Source organism: Cheilinus undulatus, linkage group 9 (genome assembly GCF_018320785.1).
Source record: "Cheilinus undulatus linkage group 9, ASM1832078v1, whole genome shotgun sequence".
NCBI classification, from domain to species: domain Eukaryota; kingdom Metazoa; phylum Chordata; class Actinopteri; order Labriformes; family Labridae; genus Cheilinus; species Cheilinus undulatus.
Window position 1 is genome coordinate 22,804,919 of NC_054873.1, and position 16,632 is coordinate 22,821,550.

Consider the following 16,632-nt stretch of genomic DNA (forward strand, 5'->3'; position numbering starts at 1 on the left):
TACTGATTAGACTATTAATGGTTTTTTTTTAATGCCACTTAGGAAAGTAAAAGAAACCTTTAAGAAACCTCTAAGTGATGCCCATAGCTCTGTTTAATGTACGGTGAGGCATTAATTCAGCCTTCTTCCAAATCTTGAACATACAAGAGAGTATCTTGTCATCAGGGGAGTATCAGGATTGAAAGGCATGAAGGTGCCTGGTTGCAGAATTCCAATGACTTTCTGCCATCAATCATTAGTCAACTTCATCTCTCATTGCCATGCGAGGAAATATTTCAGTACAGGCTGAACATCAGCAATCATCTGAATACTAAAGTGAAAGCTCAACCTGATCTAGTTTGATCTTTTCTTTCTGGTTGAAAGGAGAGCTGAAGTGTTCACTCTTCCAGAAAAATATAGGGTCTAATTATAATAATTACTCCTTTCCAGGCAATTTGGCCATTTTATGTCATATGTTTCAGCTATATATGGCAAGGAGACAGATGGACATCGGAAATAGACTCAAGGCACTGCTTTTTTCAAGACTCTTACAGGTTGTGTACCTGTTCAAGTTGAATCCAATTCCATTTTCAATGATTATTGTGAAATTGTAGTTGGAATAGTAGGGATTGATGAAAAGGGTGGGAGCGGGCAGCCTCAGCATCAGCGCTCATGACGTCATGAGAGTTTAAAGTGGGCCGCGCTTCACCCACAGTGAAGTAGAGGAGAGAGAAGAGGGAGGAAGCAGGCGGCAGTCCCCTCTCCCAAACATCTCACTTTCGCTGTATGCCACTTTTTAAACACGCCGGTTTCAACTCCACAGACTTCTTGCCTCATAACCTGCCTTCTTTTTGACTTTTTTTCACGCTTATAAAACATTCAGTATCGCGTTTCACCGTGGAGCAGCTGAACGGTGTCTACCTGAGGGCAATAACTTTACAGCTCAAGTCTCCTGAAGGGTGAGTTCAAATGCGTATAACCGTGAAACTGTCGAAAATAGACTTAATTTCTTCGTCAGAGCATGCTAACGAAACTGCAGCTAGCATACTAAAATACTGTCCATGCTGTCCGTGCTGCTGAACACCTTTGCAGATGTTCATTTAACGGGAAAATCTGCTTTTTTCCCACAGAATATTTGTGTTGTGGACGCAGCTTCGCAGTAACTTAAAGTACAGGCAGTGTATTTGCCGTTTGGAAAGCGCTGTTGTTGGCTGGTTGATGTGACAAATTGTGCTTTCTATTTAATTAGGCTATTGGCGAGTCTATCCCTTAGAAATGTGAGTGCTGTGCCAAAGAAAAGGGCTGTATCATCCCGAGAGATTTCTAATCCCCCTGCAGCCATGTTAATGTGCTTTATATATGCTTCTTAGCCTGGCAAAGTACTATTTTAACGAAACTTAAAGGCTTATAATGCACAAAATGACAACAGCGCGGAAGGATACGTTTGACATAACTGCTACTGTACGCCTCATTAATTTCTTTAAGTAGTTCCCTGTTTCTGATAAGTTTAGCTGTTATTGACTGTTTATTGCTTCCTATGTCAGATTCAGCATGACTTATATTGGTTTAAGTTATTATTTTATTTTGCCAAGGTGCAGCTATGTAATTGTCAGTCTAAGATGAGCCTCTTGATAAACATCATTTAGTGTCCTTCAAAGTCAAAAATGAGAAAATACATGCTGAATCCGTGCAGATCATTTAAGATTTACTACCAGAATAAAGCTGACAGCCTGTCTGCTATTTCACTTTTGAGCCACTAGATGACAACAGAGTGCAGGCTAAAGCATCTGATTAAACTTGCATTAGACTATCAGTCAATGAGCACAACTGCACCATGGCTTGTTAATGAAATCATTACTGCTGTTGATTTCCTTTGTGGGGAAATAAACAGACTGAGAAGGCTTTTGTAGAATCAATGATTTTTTATCAAATCACTAGCAGATACATTAGGTAACACACACTTACACACAGACACTGTGTCTCTCATTTGATAGAGCTGGAGCCCTACAGTAGATGCTGTTGTTGTGCCCTGTTGGAGCTGCATACATTGTAGCCTGGGCTCTGCATGGCTTCCCTGCATTATAGCAATTTGTCATACAGTCATTTATCATAAAATGGGCCTCGGCACTTTAGCGCCACAGATTCTGTTTTGACCCTGAGCCTGACACTCTGTTTACACTGAAACCATGTATTTAAAATGAAGATTTTAGTGCTGTTATTTCTTGAAGTCTTGTTTTATGGGCATGCATAATTGCAACATGTATAGTCTATAAACAACGTCCAGTACTAATATGCTATTGTCTTACATTTTCCCTCTTTTAGAAGAAAAGCCCTTGCACATCCATGTAGAGAAATAAAATATACTCCTGTTTGCCTTTGTTCTTAGAGGGTGGTTGATAAGTATCAAAATCGAAAAGATTTTTAATCATTTGAAGCAGCGAGGAAAGATGTGGTCTTATATTTCTCACATTTACTTTTGTTTATCTGCTCTGTGTCGCTATAATTTAGGCTTCTAATACCTGTATCTTCAAAATGTCAAGTCAACCCAAGCGTAAAAGATGTTTGCATTTTTCCAGATAACCCAATTGTTTTCATTTTTTAAATATTCGAAGTCAGATGTTTACTTACTTCTTCAGTTTTCAGATTTTCTTTGATTTACTGGAGATGTGTGGCTTTCTCATGGCTGTCAGAGATGATTTTTCTGTTTTAACTCTACAGAAAAAGTTAAAAATGAACAAGTTAAAAATGAACATTTATTATTTTCTACATATGCATAATAATTCTGTGGTCAAAAGATGTTACATTTAGCTTATATTGCACCCACATACTGTAGTGTCAGTCTTCCAGGGTATGGCTTCACTTTAAAGTGCTCAAACATGTTCAGTGAACTCCAAAGTTCATATAAAGTGTCCGTTTATTGAAACTTGCTGTCTGTAGGTGGTTGTTGTATACTTTGGGTGGCCCTCCAGAGGTTTAGGGCTGGTTCAAGCTGTGATTTCATATAACTTTTATTTCCAGCGATGAGCAGTCATGCAGCCAGAAAACAAATTGATACTCAGTTCAACTTCAGTGACTTTCGGCTCTCAGTCGAGCTCAAGGACGACGTTTGCCACAGAGGTGCTGCAAAATTCTCACGTTATTTAATGAGAATGGAGCAGAGTCATCTTTGTCTCATTTTCTGAGCTCTTCCAAGCTACGGCTCCTTCAAGGGCACATAAGTGGCTTGAGCCTTTTTTTTTCTTTTTGTTGCTTGTGATTTTGCGAGTGTCTGTGCATGCTTTACAGTCTAGTAAACCCTTCAAGTTGAAATCCTGATGTTTGCCTCAGTCAATACGTTTAATTAGCGCTGATTAATGAAAGTGTGGCTGCAGACGGCTGACAGCTTTTTCACTGCACAAGGACACAATATCTGGCAAACAGGAAGACACTGCTATCTGGAAATTTCATAATATGAGACACACTATTTCAGATTTAAGTTACTTACATTTCTTTTAATCTAGATGGCACACTAAATCATCTTTAACTACTCAATAGAACACACTTGATGAGTGGCTACATTGCACCCATGTTGGCTCAATAATCTCTTAATCACGTGTGAATTGAAAGATTTGGAAGAGTGCTTCATTACATGTGTTGAACACTGGTTTTCTCTCACAGGCTAGATGTGCTGTTAGCTCTGTGAGTAGCGATATGCAGCACATCAAATTAGATTCAGGACTTTGGTTAATTTTTTCCCTTTCCTCATTTGTTTTATACATAAAGATGAATACCCCCAGCCTTCAGCAATGGAATGGAAAACATGTAAATATATCTAAAACCGAAAATCCTACCAGAGAAACAAAACCACTTATAATCTAAAATATTCATAAAAGGGAACTAGGCCTGAATGATATGAGAAAGCAGTGTGCAGTAACATTATTTGATATTGCTATAACAATTTAAACGCAATAAATAAGAGATATCAATATTGGTATTGACTTCTCCAAAAACAGTGTATTTTTTACTAAATTGGGACAAATTAATCGGCAGGTAGCTGAGATTGAACTCCATCTGACTGCATCAAAAATAATGTGATCTTGAAAGCATGACATTATTCCCAGGGCTCTGTCTTAAAGGTACAGGCTTAAAGCTTGTTTGCAGAAAAATAACTTCTCTTACTTACTGAGATAAATTCTGACCTTTTCAGCGAGTGAACTGCAGATACTCATATTATGATAATAATGATGGCATTGTGATTAATAGCCTGTCTTAAGCAATCTGTGACATAATGAATGGGTTTTTGCCTAGTTTCTAAGTTAAATAACTGTTTTTTAGCTCAGTTTTATGGAGCTTTTATAACGTCATGTGAACACCTTGGTGTACAGTAATATTTCAAGGCAGAGTTTCCTCTTGAGTTTGTTGTTTTGAACGCTGTTTGCTGTCAAAGCCCCTCAAAAGTAACAGCTCGAATGACCTTTATTCTGCAAATTAAGCTGTTTTTGCAGCAAGCTGACTGATAGATCTTATTATTTCAGCAAAAGTGCACTGAGCATTGAGCAAACACCCTGGAGCCATAGCAACTACATTAACAGAACTTAATGAAATGTATGGAGGCAGGACCTGGACTTTGTTTTACTTCTGAAAGCTGTGGCATTTACATTTCACCCGTCTGTAGAGAGGCGACAAAAACATTCGTAACAGCATAAACCTACCTCTTATTTATTTGTTCATGTAAACAGAGTTCTGCTCCTATACTGTGGTCTGTTCCTGCAAAGGCAGACTTGTTTAACTCCTTGAACTTTCTCTCGTCTTGTGAGTCTGCATTGTGGAGTCAAATCATGGTTGTGCATGTTTTGCATCACAACAAAGTGCAAAGTGATGCTAAATTTTTAAGGCCACAAGCTTTTGCTTCTAAAACAGCAAAGCAAGCTGGCATTGAAAATTAAGAATCTGCAATTTAGATTCAGCTTCAATTCAATGTGAGCCCTCCCAGAGGTCCGACCATGTCTGCATCTGATTATGCTTGCATGCATTTAATTAATAATTCGACAATGTGCGGCATTGATGTCGGTCAGCCAGCGCTCTGCAGGGGAATAGATTTCCTGAGCCTGATACCCAGCCACAGCCTCTTAGCGAGGAGCAGAAACGATGAGCTCAGGCAGATTTCAGATACAGGAGTGCCGGCGTGGAGCTGCGTTAATCCCCCCTCCCTCAGGTGCAAGCACTCCTGGGGAGGAAACACCACAGACAACAGCTCCTCATCGATGCTCGGCCGCTCTCTGATTAATGCACTCATCAGTTCTTTTCTTGTTTGTTTTAATGACAAGCAAGTCCCTGGTGGGAAATTGGTGACTTTTTGCAAATACTGCTGATGCATCTGCTTACACCTGCCACTTTTTTCTCCCTCTCTCTCTCTCTCTCTCTTGTCTTGTGCATGGACTGCCGCCATAGAGCCTGAGTCTTTTGACATGAGCAGGCTGTCAGTTAGGGTGCAGGGAAACACACAACACGTATTCCAGCGAAGATACAGGAAACACACGAGCTGAGGAAATGAGCAATGATAAGATCTCAGCGTGTTGGGATGTGTTGTGCTTTGTTGATAAGCCTATTATTCATCATTATGCTTTAGACAGCAAAAACTGCACTCTCCATGCCAGGCATATACGCTTTTTATGCAGTTTACTCTCTGCTGTAAATTTGCAGACTTGTACAAGCTTTTATTCCTAATTACTGTGGACTTTGAGAATGATTTAATCATTTGTTTAGACTGTAGAGGAACTGAAGTTGTTCACTGAGCATATTAAATTCAGGCTGATCTTTTCTTTGGAGAACTGAGGTACCTGGGTACCTTGAAACAGGGTTCTCTCTGAAATATGCAGACATTTAAAATTTAATGTTGATTTGAAGGCATCTAAAAGGTGTTCAGAGGCAGTTTAAATGTTGAGAAAATCAGTTTAAATGTATTTTAGTCACTGTGCAAAAGTCTCAAGAAACAGTGAGGGATTCGTTCCTCTGATTTAAAGAGAGGCATATTTAAATTTAAAAATACTGAAATGGCTTACAGATCAGAGCAATGTAATACAGGATATGCTATCTTATTAAACAGATGTTAAATAAACGAAAGAATACCCCAGTTACTTCAGGTTCAAACTTTGAATTGTAAATGTGTTGAAAGTAGGCTTGTTAAAATGCCAGAAGTTTAAATCCCCAAACCTTAAGAGTAAAATAAAACAACATAGATACCTACTATAATGCCACGGCGGCAAAAAGTGGTCCTTGGCATCCAACTTTTGTATGATTAAAAACATGCAGGCAAACTCCTGCACACTGTCCAAGTTGCACAAATACATTGGCATCTCTTATGATACTGAACAGTGTTGATTTTGCGTGCTTAAAATATGACTGAAAATGCTTGTTGACTAGGATGAGCTGTAGATGTTTGATATTAAAAACTTTGATGAAAGATAATTCAGTTTTTATAAAGGAGGCTAAATGGGACATAAATGTTGGTGTTGGACATTCAAACTCCATCATATTTCTCCACCACACGTGTTAAAACAAGCACTGTCAGTTGATTGAAAAATTACTCTAATTAAAGGCTTTGTAATAAATTAATCACATATGCAGAGAGTTTGAGAAAGTGTGCAGTACTGGTGGAGTTAATAATAATAGTTACAAAACAATCACAAAAGAACATGCTTCTGAATGGCATCAAAACTAGCTAGCAACATTAGCTTTTGAAATGGGATTAGAGGAGACCAAGGGCAGATACTTACTAGCCAATCTAGGATGGTGTTAATCTGTAGAATGTGGATTTTATCCATAAAATCATAGAAATTAAGAGCACAGAGAGTTTTAACATGTGTTACAATCAAAGTTGCAAAGCTGCTTTAGCTGGTTATGTGATGGCACCAGAGTGCGATTAATCATCATACATGTTTGATCGCCTTTTAAATCCTGTGATTAATTAATCTCAATTATTCAAACATTTTGATTAATTCATTTGATTTGGTTGATGGTATAAGTGTACATCAGACATGCATATAACGAAAACAAGAAATAAACATAAAATCAGACAACAAGCAGAGACCAAACAATATAAACATTAATATACAAAGACCCACATATAACAGCACAGACGGTGGCAATAAGACTAGCAGGAATAAAGTAACCATTGCCTTTAAGTGCACAAGTTGTTGAGGTGCATAAGGCAGATGGTGAAGTGTTATAGTACTGAAGTACTGATGTTTTGCACGTGATTATAAATGTGCTTGCTATTTACTTGTTATAAAACAAAAGCAAATAGCACATTCATATTAATAATAATAATAATAATATCTGGAATTTATATAGCGCCTTTCAAGAAACCCTTAGGACGCTTGAAACACATTAGACATGGACAAACTATGTGATGGGTAGGATGGGTGTGAGGGGTGGTTTAGTGAAGACTGTAGGCTGTGGTGAACAGGTGGTGCTTGAGACGTTTTTTGAAAATGTCCAGCGATGGAGTGCTACGGATGTCTGCAGGCAGAGTGTTCATTATTATTATTATTATGAGAGTTTAACTGAATTATAGTAGTTTCATAATTTGGCTTAGTAAGTTGATTTAAAGAGAAGAAATGTTTTAATTAACATAAAAACACTTTTTATTGACTAAAACTGGACCAACATGTTTATGAGTTTTTGTCATCTACAGCGAGACTAATGTAAAAATGACTGAAATGAGACCAAAACTAACAAACACTTTAATCTTAAAACTAAGAATAAGACCAAATTTTAAATATATTTCATCATATCACTGGTACTGAAAGCTCACTGATGTTTTTTTGCTATTAAGATCGTTGTCCCTCTCTTTCTTGTGGCAGGTTGTGGTCAAAAGTAGCCTTGCAGATCCTTTTTAAATACAAATCTTCAGTACTTTTTGTTTGATATTATCAATCATAAAAAAATTGAGATTGTATCATTTTAAACACATTGCACATGGAACATATTGAAGTATGGAAAAAATTTTGTCAGTTTTTAGTCAGAGCTTCTTTTCATTTTTGTGTAACATTTTATGAAAATGTGAGAGATAAAATGAAACTGTTGAGGTCAGAAATGCATAATGTTGGATTTTTGTCAATATGCAATATGCTAATAATTACAAATCAGTTTTAGCTGATACAGATATCAATACATGCGTTTATACAAGTTTGGACCTAAAACTCTGTTCCTTACAATGATCTTTAACATTAAGGAGAGACAAAGAAACAAACATCAGTCATCACTTTGAAATTTAAAGAACGAAGACTCTAGCAGATGAGGATCTGTTAGTCCAGCCTAAAACTCCACAAACCTTTTTGTACATATGGCCAATATTTACAGGCAATATCAACTTTTTAAGCTAATAGCTGTAGATAAGGGATGCAGGATATTATCAGCCTGGTATCGTCAGATAGTTTACAAAGGCAGATATCTGTATCAGAAGGTATCAAAATTTCTGTCGATATTTACATCCGACATTTTGGCCGTGGATATCAGCATATATCACTGTAACATTTGGCCATGTATATATATAAAATATATATATACTAATAAATTAGTGGCCTTTTTAAGCTGGCCCAACAGACCTGTGTAAGTTGAGATCTTTTGTTTTAAGAAAAAAAATGTGTTTCTTTGTTCATCCTCAAACCTTAAACTGTGTTCAAAGGATTGAATTTTTAGTTAAATAAAACATATTTAAATATTGTTATCGTTATCTGCTAAAATGAATCTGTAAATATCGGCATATCAGATATTGGCAAAAATCCAATATCATGCACCGCTAATGTCATAATGAAGATGAACCACTTCCCTGAACTGGAGGCCACACAATCATCAGGCATATCTCTGTAAGTGAGTCCTGTAAGTCTACGTGGCATGGTAGGTATTATTCACGTATTACACACAGAGCAGCGTGATCAATGAGTGCTGATCATCACTCTGACAGATGCAGACAGGAGAAGAGTTGTGGTCGTGCCACATTTGGCTGCCTGTATGTGATTGATGATTAAAGTGGACAAATGATTCAGCGTGCTCAACTGTCCATTAACAGTCTGATGCCTATTAGAGTGTGATACCTCGCCTCTGGCACCTTTTGGAGAGCAGCTGCATCCTAGTATTTTCTCTATGTGTGAGTGTATGTGTGTCTCTGAGTATATATGGTGTTACTGCAGCTGGTTTGTATAGAAGTGAGATTAGGTCGAGAAACAGAGCTGCTCTCTTGCACACACTCTGTTGCATAGATACCTGACACATAAAGTATTACCGCCACATCTCTGCCACATGCTGTGCTCCTCCTGTTTAATAAACGTAGGAGATGCATCTCAGCCTGTCCGATCAGTTCCAGCAAGCAAACTCTGGCCTGTTTCCAGTGTCTATAGTGATGGATCTTTGTGCTATCAGTTGGGCGCTTTGAGCCCTATAACATAAAGCCCCTTCGCTTATTCAGCACCCGGGCACCTTACTTGTGATCAATGGCCAGCAGTCAGGACAGTGAATGGAGCACAGATTGAACCACATCTGGGATTTGGATGCTGAATAACTGCCCACTCAACAGGGGCGACTCATGAATAATACACACAGCCCTGCCATGTGTCCCGTCTCGTTTGGCCCCTCGCAGGCGATGCTTTCGCACTCAGACCTGTCCAGAGAGCACGGGGTCGGGGCACTTGGCACCCCCGCCAGCAACAGCAGCATCCGGCAGTCCTTCCTGCTACTGCTGCTGCTGCCATATGAGTGTGAGGAGAATAATGGAGGTGGAATGAAGGATGTAAAAGTGAAGCATGCTGAGGAAATATAGCCACATGTACATCAATGATCTTTTCAGTTTAATTCACGATGGAAATTTTAAAAAGAGAAAGAATATTTGATGGACTGTTTGCAGAAAACTCAGATACTACAATATGTCTTTGATGTTATTGAATACAATGTGTATAAAAACAAGAAAATCTCAATTTTTTAATGATCTCTTCTTTATTATTGATAGTACATCAAACATAAATCTATGAGACACTCGAAGGAGAGGACTAAATCAATCCAAATTTTCAGGCATGTGGTTTAGGGGTCACCTGATAATCAGCTGGCTGATTTTCAGCATCTGCCTTTTATTCTACTGGCAATTACTAAAATTAAATGATCAAAAAGTGTGCTACTTTGGCTCCAATGAAATGTTTGTCTTCCCTCTGGCTTGATTTTCACTTTCCACAGTCTAACCATGTCCCGCACAGTTGGATTGGCTAGATGTCACATGAGTATGAGTGCACACAGACTTGTATATAGAAATAAGAGCTTGATATTTAAATCTTAATATTCTGTACTTTTTCAGGTTATTTATTTTTGAATTTAATGTTGAATTCATGTACACTGAAAGCAAAGCTAACCAGAGTCAAATTCCTTGTTGTGTAAGTATATTTGGCCAATAAAGCTGATTCTGATTGTATCGATATTGATATTGGCTTAAATGTCTTGTAAATATCAATGTCAGTATCAGCAAACATTGTGCATCCCTAAAAACATACAAGCAAAGAAAACAAAAACCCTCCTTATACAGGAACAAGGCATGATCATTGAAGATATTAAAGGTATGGCTCTATCCACAGGGGGCGCCAAAATCAACTCAAACAGAAAGCTCCTCACATGCACTTTAAGTAAGCGAGTAATGCGCATCAACGAGGAACCAAGAGGTTTAAATCTTTTTAAAATGAACCTGAAAGAAATGCTTTGTGTTAGCAGTGCATGATACATCAGCAGGATATAGGTATCAGCAGATAAAAGCTTAAATAGTTAATTATCAATATACAAACTATTGCCAATATTGGCAGAATGTATGCACAGGTTTGGGCAGTTTAAAGCAGAATCAACAAACTTACCTCTGCTAAAGTTTGTTTCTTTATTATCTTCATTTCTTTTTATTATTTTTGATCATTCACTTTCCATTTTGTACAGTACAGAGTTAACTGTCTGTATAATACTGTTTGTAGCACTTAAAAAGACAGAGGAAGCCCGGTCTTACTCTGTCAGAAATACGTTCTTTATATAATGCACATGTAACTCAAAATCTGTGTTTTTCATTACTTACAGCCTTTATTTTAAAAGAGAATTCATGTATGAAATCAAAAGTTCTACTGACAGACAAACAGGTAAATTCGAAAGGAAAGACTTGATGTGATTTACAAAAGAGGCACATTGGTATCTATGGGTGTTGGCTAAAACAAGTTTGGAGATATCATCAAAAATCTAATATTGTTCATCCTTAGTTTATGTAGATTACAGTTTTGTGAATGGTTGCTGTAGCGCTTCTCTTCTGTATTCTAATGAATTTACATTTAATATCGCCCATGAATAGATTCATGTGTTTTGAGCAAGCTTAGAGTCCTCGTCTGCCCAGTCAGTGAGGAAACTAATCATCTTCCTCGTTTATTCATAAAGCCAGCTGAACAGAGGCACAAGCACCCCTCTCTTTTTGTTCTCTTTTTTTAATGCATTCAGTCTAAGTAGGCGTATTTTGTTCAAGTGGATTCAAGGACATTTAAAAGGTCATGGTGGCAAAAAATTGGGCATGCATCTTTAATGCAAATCCAGTTGATGGGAGCTCTCGTTTGACTAAATTGAGATCAGACCTGGTTGCAGCGTATCCCGGTTTAACATGCTGCAGGAGCAAATTCTCAGATTTAATAATCATGATGAGAAGTCATTCCTCTTTCAGTCATTGACTAAACTTGATCCAGAAGGTTAATGTGCTACACCAGCAGTGGGAGAAACCATTGATCTAGAGAGGAACGTGAGATGTGCAGTTTTGATGTGGAAGTGAATAGCTAATACATCTATTCTGATTGGCTTGTATCTGAAAAAAATAACATCATTTACAATCATGATTGTATGCAACAGTGACTTGTATGTGTTTGCAAAGCAGCTGTGCAGTTTGTCTACATTTGATTGATTGCCAATGTGAAATAAAACCCTAAAAAAGTAAATGTACTCTAGTGTAGTATATATAAAAAATATTAAGGGGTTACTTTGTATGAAAATATTTTTCTTTTTCTTGGCAATTTTCTAATACTCATGCTTTATAAGTACCCAAGGACAAATTAGATTAAAAAAATGAATATTTGCCTCCTCATCAGACAAAAATATCTGATTGTCTCACTAACAACAGTACTTAGTTGTCTCAGAGATTGGGAGGGATTAAACTGGTGCTTTCAACATTTTAACTTTCAAAAGAACTGTCTATATTTGATAACTTATTATTTATGAAATGTATATGAGTGGTTTGCCCAGTGTCTGACTTTGTAACAAGGTTTGATTTTGATTCACAGTACCAAACACTTGAAAATATTCAAAGAACAAACAGAGATTTGTGTATCAGAATTTTTCTTTTCTTTCAAATCTGTCACCTTTGGACCATTTTGATCTATCTTATGTCCTTTGTGAGGTGCCTCCAGTTGACAAAGCAGTACCTGTGCTCTCTTTGCTGATCTTGTCCTGTGCACGTAGAAGTAGTTTTCTGATAAAATAAAAATCCCACCCTTCTTTCCTTTCAATGCCCATTTGAATGTGTGTATACCTCTAAGAACAGATGAGATTCTGGCGTGCTTCTACCTTCATGCAAGTTGCACGTTTAGGATGAACTCAACTGTTTTTTTTGTTTTTTTTATGACAAATGACTGATGAACTGCGACATAATTCTCTGACATACCTGTGGAAGGCAGGTGTGATTAAAAAAAGGTTTTGGTTTTAGCCTCTTTAGCCTCAACATGGAAATGCTAATGAATAAAAAGTTTGGTTTGAGCAGTGTCACAGACGACCTGAGCCAGAGGAACAACAATGAGGCTAGCTACAGCAGTACTTTGGATGATGGCAATCACAAGACATCTGTTTGGTAACAGAAAAATACATCAGTTTTTGCTCAGGGACCATAAGCTCAAAGAACATGAGCAGTGTGCATCAAATTTAACCAAAATGTATAACTTCTTCTGGTGGGTGTAGCATTCAGATTCCTAACTCTGGCTTAAGCTACGAAAGGGCAGTTTTTGTCCACATCTGCCCAGATCCATATTTATCTTAATCTGCTGTCTTGTCATGTGGTGTTCCCCAAAGATCTGTCTTCAGGCCTTTTTTATTTCACATTATTTTATATTCTCATTATTGCCTCAGAGAACATCTCTTCCCATGTTGCTAAACTTTTTTGGATCCTGAATCTGGTGCCAAATCATGGTAGTGTGTTCTATGCACTCTGCCAAACCTGGGATCCTTGATTTCTACAACTGAGAGCTAAAGATGCATTGTAGTTTGACAGATTTACCCACAGTAAGAGAAATATCATGAATTTTTAATGTCTGATGAAACTAAATAACATTAGTCTTGTTTAAGTCATCAAAGATCTATTTTTGGCTAGTTTTAGTCTAGTCTTTCTTATGGAAAAAAGGTTGTTGATCATTTTAGTCATAGTTTTTGTCAACAAAATTTAACACTGTGTGACAGGTGCTATACAAATAAAGTGTACTTACTTACTGACTTAGATCACCCTGCAAAGTGTTCTCAATCTATGCACTACTGAGTTAAAGGTAGGGCTGTCAAGATTAATCGCATTAAACGTGATTAACTGCCATATACAATTAGTTCCCCTTTTTTTCCAATCACGATTAATCGCATTCTTGAATGTCCCTTTCAACAAACTTTGGTAAAGCTACTACATCGTCTCCCTGCACAGTGATGTCAGATAAACCCACTACTGGTCCTTTATGTTGTATTTCAGTTCAAGAACTCACAGGCAGCTCAGTGGAAAAGTCAAAAGTAATCTGCACCTTGTTATATCAAACGCAAACCTTATTAATCCTCACTTATTTCCTTTCATTTCATAACAAGTTTCTTTTTCCGTGGTTAAGTTCAAGTTAAAGTCTTCAGTCTAGCTATAAAGGCAGCTCTGCATCCAAACTGTATAAAGTCAGTTACCGTTAGTTTAAGACAGTAGAAAATCTGGAAATGGCACAAAAACACTTTTAAATGCAAAAAAGTGGAATTTTAGAATGCCATAAAAAGGGTGCGATTAATGGCTATTAACTTCAGGTATCCTGAGATTAATTGCGATTTACATTTTTTATTTATTGATAAACCTAATTAAAAGTATTAATTAGAGCCTGACCAATTTATTGGCGGGCCAATTAATCAGGCTGATTATAGCGTTTCACAGATTAATCAACATCGGCCAATATGTAGCTGATATATTAACTTTTTTGCTTTGCAGAATTGTCTCTGCTGTGACCTTTTGAATAGAGTTGATTAAAAGTCACTGTTTTAATATTAGTATAAATTTAGTATCCATTAAAGAAGGAAATCTGGCATGTCACACATAGTTTCCATCAACACAACTGTGGCCAGTGGAAATGCTCAGTGGCTAGTAACTTTTCAAAAACAAGTAGCCACGGTGGCCAGTGAGCAAAAAAGTACATGTCAAGCCCTGTCCACATCCACAGTATAAGACTATTATACAGCGTTTTAATGTCATCTAAGTTGCATCTTTGTGAAATAAACAAAGATAAATGCAACTAGTTATTCAAATGTCCACATTTTTGTTCATGTACAGTATATATTCTGTGTATATCAATGTTCTTATTTCATATATCGGCCAGAAATTGGGTATCGGCTGATTTATCGGATATCTGCTTTTTTTTAGCCCCCAATATTGGTATCGACATCAGCCCCAAAAATCCCATATTAGTCGGGCTCTAGTATTAATCCAGTGTTGGAATCATGAAATAGGCAGAAAAAAAGATAATTCACTCACTTATGGGTTAAAAACAGTTTTGTAGTGATGTGTTCTAGGGAAGCTCAGTAAAATAACTCTTTGGCAACGTTAATAAAAAGTTAATATTCTCAAATTTAACATCAAGGAAATGAAAATCCATTTTTAAATTAAAAACTGGCTTATATTCAGTAGTGAGGATGAGAAAAGGTTTGTTTTGTTCAGTTATATGAAATAGATATAACAAATGGAATCACAACATCTTAACTCAAGCTTAAAGCTTTCAGTTTGTTTATCATATTTCTGCTACATAAGTAGAGAAACTCAATCATTTTATATTTTTCTTTCCTTTTTGGTTGTTACAAATGCTACTAAACCTTGTGGCAAATGCACTGACTTATATTTAAAAGCCAAGAGTTTAAGTGTACAGGTATTATTTAATTTATCTGCTACAGAGGATGAGAAATGAATATTTCAGTAAATGTTAAAATTCATTAAAATTAGGTTTTTGAGGACAACTTCTTTGGCGATCGTAGGTCTAAATGGGTTAACATTAAAATATAAAACTTTGAATCTTTGCTGTTGAAAAAGTGAACAAAGATTGCTTCATCAGCATGCTGTGGCTTCTGTTTTTTACTGACATCTACCCTGCAGCTGAGTTTTAAAACATTAAAATGACTGAACAGAACTGATCAGTCTTGTCGCTGATTGTCTTGTTTGCTTTTTAGGTGATAAAAAACCGTCAGTATTGATTTCAGCCTGTGTCATAACCTGCTAAAATCTCCTCACGTGAGCTTTAATGCACTGCTACTTTTATGTAAATAAGGAGTGCTTCTTATTTCCTGTCAAGTACACACTCAAATGTTGTCTTTCCCTGAGTGTATGAATAATGTCAACTTCAGTCTCCGTGAGATCTCAGAGGAAAGCAACGTGCATCCAGGCGCGGTGGCTTTTCTCTTCCTCCCCCCGTCTACTTCACACACCGCTTACCCTGCGACATTTGGGACGAGTTTCTCACTGCTTGGCTTCTCACATCTTGGACACTGACACAAAATAAATGAAGACACAAAGAAGACACAAGGTTCAGAGTTGGAAGGGGTTGGTGGCTGAGGTGTGAAACTATTGGGCTGTAAAATTGCCCTGGCAGCCGTGCTGTTGTTTCAGCATTTCATGGAGAGCTGCTCTGCTAGCGTCCCTATACCTGCCTGCTCGATGCCTTCTCCCCGCCACCATTTTTTTCCATTTGTTTTTCTGTCCACACCATGCCTCTTACTGAGTTTGCCTCCTCTCTGTTTCTCTGTAAAATACTGTAATAACTGTCTCAACTGCTTAGTATGCATGCTTGTGCTCCCTTGACCAAAGAAGCAGAGTAATGGAGTATTTCAGTTTTGTCCTCTTAGTGGGGGAGAGCAGAAGGTTCTACATGCTAATATTCACACATTAATTTGTCCTAAGAAGTCCAACTGTTCTCCAGCAGCTCTCATTACTTGCAATCAGTCACAGGGTGGCTAATTGTCTGTGTGGTGGAAGGAGTGGGGAGGAGCTTTCTCCTGAAGGCAGTGGGAGGCCGGAGCCGGGCCGTGCAGAGAGGACAGACGTAGCACAGAGGGCATCGCAACAAATTTGGCCGTCATTGTGATGCCTGGGGTTTGTTATTAGAAGCATGTGGTGAAACATAGTGACTATTTGGAGCAGCAGGCAGAACTATGTGACATCAGGAACATTGTTATTTTGGTTCATTAAGTGTTGTTGTTTCACTAATTAGTTTTTCTTACAGAAAACGTGGGCCTACATCTTGTAATTGGTGACATGTTTATGACTGTAGATTCTGTTGTGTAGATAAAACCCCAAATCCAATTAGTTACAAAAAAGTGCTAATGTTTGGCACGTAGGACAGCTCATATTAAAACGAG

General features: G+C 37.5%; 1 protein-coding gene across 1 annotated transcript in view; it reads left to right on the plus strand.

The window, feature by feature from the left end:
• The first annotated feature begins 734 nt into the window (after positions 1-734).
• The window catches only part of megf11 (multiple EGF-like-domains 11), a 131,973-nt gene continuing 116,075 nt past the window's right edge, over positions 735-16,632 (plus strand). Inside the window, exon 1 of the mRNA XM_041794645.1 lies at positions 735-938. The gene's annotated coding sequence lies outside the window, so the exon portion shown is untranslated. The remainder of the gene's footprint in view (positions 939-16,632) is intronic.